This window comes from Helianthus annuus, chromosome 12 (genome assembly GCF_002127325.2).
Source record: "Helianthus annuus cultivar XRQ/B chromosome 12, HanXRQr2.0-SUNRISE, whole genome shotgun sequence".
In the NCBI taxonomy this organism is placed as follows: Eukaryota; Viridiplantae; Streptophyta; class Magnoliopsida; order Asterales; family Asteraceae; genus Helianthus; species Helianthus annuus.
In genome coordinates this window covers 86683923-86687477 of record NC_035444.2, presented here as the reverse complement: position 1 = coordinate 86687477, position 3555 = coordinate 86683923, and the positions used below count along the sequence as shown (strand labels likewise).

At 36.5% G+C, this 3555-nt stretch overlaps 1 long non-coding RNA gene across 2 annotated transcripts; it reads left to right on the top strand.

Annotated features, from left to right (window-relative positions):
• Positions 1-553: 553 nt before the first annotated feature.
• Positions 554-3091, top strand: LOC110895399. Of its 2 annotated transcripts, none has more exons than XR_002567103.2 (5): positions 554-662; positions 1521-1618; positions 1858-1969; positions 2076-2273; positions 2824-3091. It is a non-coding gene; the product is annotated as an uncharacterized LOC110895399 (long non-coding RNA). The 2 variants fall into 2 exon arrangements; XR_004874073.1 differs by having other exon boundaries at positions 1521-1739.
• The last annotated feature ends 464 nt before the right edge of the window (positions 3092-3555 follow it).

The following is a 3555-nucleotide window of genomic DNA, read 5'->3' as shown; positions in this document are numbered from 1 at the left end:
GAATATGCTCATTGCCTTGCTGGCATCGACCGCTTAGTGGCTTTTAGATGCTCGTCGGTGCTGGCGCACCTTGATTGGAGCCACGTGTCATTGTTGTCGGCCTTGTTGTCCTTCTGTCATCAGCAGACGAGTGGAGATCGTGGGACAGTTGTCCCCGTCTCTTGATTGGTGCCATGTAGGCGTCCTTGTGTACTTATCGTCAGGCGATCGTGGCGCACGATTGGACAGAGCCTGCTGGACGTTCATTGGCTCTTTTTACTGCCACTTGTACCCCGTGTACCCCTGTAGGTAGCAGCGCGCTTTCCTACTGAGTGGTTCTTGTTGGATGGCAACTAACCCGCGCGGGGCTAGTGTGCTCATTTGTACCATTATTTTATGCTAAGTGTTGATATCTGAGTTTGTTGTGTGCATTCCCTCGCGCGGGATAAATCGTAGTGCGATGTAGGTCGCGCGAGGTTGTTGTTAACAAGTTGTTGTGTTAAGGAGTATGGTCTCACGCGCAACCTGATCTGAGGTTTGCGCGACTTTTTGGGACCATACCCCTTCATTGTCAATCGTGTTCAACTTCTTCAATCGTGTTCAATTCCTCATTAATTTTGAGATCGAGTGAGTAGAAGAAGATGACGGAGAACGAGAAGAAAGCTTCGCCGGTTTCCGATTAGGTTAGTTGCTTGCTCAGATCTCGTTTGTTATCCGTGTTGAATCGGTTTAGTTTGCTGTTTGTGTAGATCTGGACATGTTGTTGACAATTTGATTGATTGATCTAGTTTTTGCTTTGATTTGTTAGGTTAACTGTTTGCTTACTGTAAATTCAGTGTAGTTTAGAGATTAGTTGATTAAAGTTGTGTTTTTAGGTATAAGTTATGGTGAATTATTGTTTACATTGCATCGAATTTGTGTAAACATGACTTTGTTGTATAGTTTAGTTGAACTTTTATGAACTTAAGTAGTAAGTTAATCTGACAAGTTAGTATTCAGCTCTGATTTGTTAGGCTGACTGTTTGCTTATGGTTAACTGAGTGTAGCTTAGAGATTTCAATTGTGTTTTAGGTTTAGGTTATAGTGGATTGGTGTTTACGTTGCATCGAATTGTGTGAAATTGACGTCGATATGTGGATCGGTTAAAGTTGTATGAACTTTAGTAGTTAAGTATCAAGTTCTCAGATCTTTACTTTGATTGTTAATTATTTGTTTGAAACCGAACTGATAGTGTTTGAATTGTTAGGCATATGAGGTGTTGAGCATTAGCAAGCTATTGATTATTTATTGCTTTTGTGTTTGATATGTTTACTAGTTTGATTTAGTGCAATTTTGGTATTTCCAGCCACAACATTAACAGGATTCCACTTTGCTGTGTGAAATTATTGTGTGAATTGAAGATACACTAGTAATATGACCTGTTTTATTATTATTATTTAACCTATAATTATAACTTGAATTTATGAAATTATCGATGGAAATTGAAGACTGCACCAGAAATTTGACCAATTTCAATTCGGTTATACGAAAATGGGATTTAGGTGTTATGGAGGTCTCTGCAGATCCTAGTGGGATTAGCATGTCACCTTTGTAGGAGAGCAGTGTTGAACAAGATGACATAAAGGATCCTTTCGGTGAGGTACATAATTCTTTAGCCACTTACATGCATACTTAATCAGGGATAGCTAAGTAATTGAAACTGGAAATTCCAGTAATTGAGTTTTTCTGTAAAACTCCGCCAGCATCAATAGAGCAAGCTTGTAAGTTTTTTGTATTTTGATGTAGTCAGATACTGTTCATTACTCTTGTCACTCGTTCTGTAATCAGATTAGAATACTATAAGGTGTTGGGTTTAATTAGTTGTTACGGGTCACACAGGTCAAATGGGTCATGGGTCAGCAGTTCAAATGGTTTAATCAGTTATCAACATTTGTTGGGATGCCACGTTTTTGAAGCTCGTGTGGCTGTAACCCGGGCTTTGAAGGCTAAGGTATCCTTGCGATTTTCGTCAGTGCTCTTTGTAAATGTGTATCCATCAACATGTTTCAAAAATCTATTTCTCTTTCTTAATTTGAATAATCTCTCCATGTATACAGGGACTGTACAAAGGGAAGAGAAAAATGAAATGAGGCTAGGGATAGTTCTAGAAGCAATGATGTGGTTGAACCTGTGATAAAACCACAGTGGTATGTTAACTGCAATGGTATAGCTAAGGAAGCTCTTGATGTTGTCATGGAATGCACATATAAGAAAAGTGAGATAATGCCAAAACAATATGCTGCTGACTGGAGAAGGTAATAATTGAGATTTTTTCAAGTAGCTAAAAGCAAGATTGTTTTTAGTTTTTTACTTTATTATGCAGTTAATCAATATATTTTATTTGTAATCTTAAGTAACTTTTAGTATATTGTCTTTATATCTGCATGGTAGAATCCTTTTTTATAAATGAACTCTTGTAGTTATTGTATGCTTTTTATATTATAAAAACAAAGTAGTTATATTGGCGTAGCATGACAGAATCATTTTTTATAATGCACTTCTTGGTGCGATGTTATTTGATCAATGTGATATATGAAGCTGCATGCTTCTCTTGTTTGGAAAACATTATGTTATAGTTAGGTTTGAATATTTAATTCACTTTAGCAGTGAATAGAACATGAATACAAAGATTTGTTTTTGTTATATATTAAAGTGAATGAAAGGTGTGAAAAGGGCTATGGCCTATGGGTCAGGTGAATTATTAAGCTTATATATTTTATATATTTATTTATTGTTGTTAATTACTGCATCCAAACTTCTACTAAAATAAATTTGAACCTTGACTTTATGCATTGGTTTTTATAGATAGAAAAGTTGAACCTGATCATTCAGGAGACAATGAAAGAACAAGAGAAAGGTTAAACGAAATTATTGCGGGGTTGGTATGGAAAAAGAAAGATAAAGCGGAGAAAAAGGCTATGCACAATAGGATGGCACAAATTGAAGCAATTTAAAAAGTTAGGTCTCAAAACGTCTATTCATTGTATCTATTATGTTAGGATAACTTGACTATGATGGATTAATTTGTAAATTATAAATGAAATGTTGTATATAATATTGAAAATTCGATAAATGCGTAGTTTTTTAAAATGTAAACATTATTAGCAGGTTCAAAATAGAAAATGGCTGGAAAAAAACATTTTGCGACCGCAAGAAGGCTGGAAGTTTTTGAAAAGCAGAAGGTCGCTAAACAGTCGCAAACCACAAAATAAGGAAGACGGTCGCGACGGTCGCAAAATTTGCGACTGCTCTTTTGGTCGCATAATCCAATCGCAAAAATATTACGGCGGTCGCAACTCAGTCGTAATAGGGCAATTGCGACGGGTGTTTTTCCAACTGCATGTTTGGTAACAGAACGGTCGCAACAGGGCAACTGTGACTATTTTGCGACTGTAATTGTGGTCGCAAATACCCAATTTTCTAGTAGTGTATATATAGACACGAGGAGGAATTTGTATATGTAAGAAACTAAGTAACCAACTAGTTCAACTCTGTAATAAATATAGACACAAGGAGGAATTTGTAAATGTAAGAAGC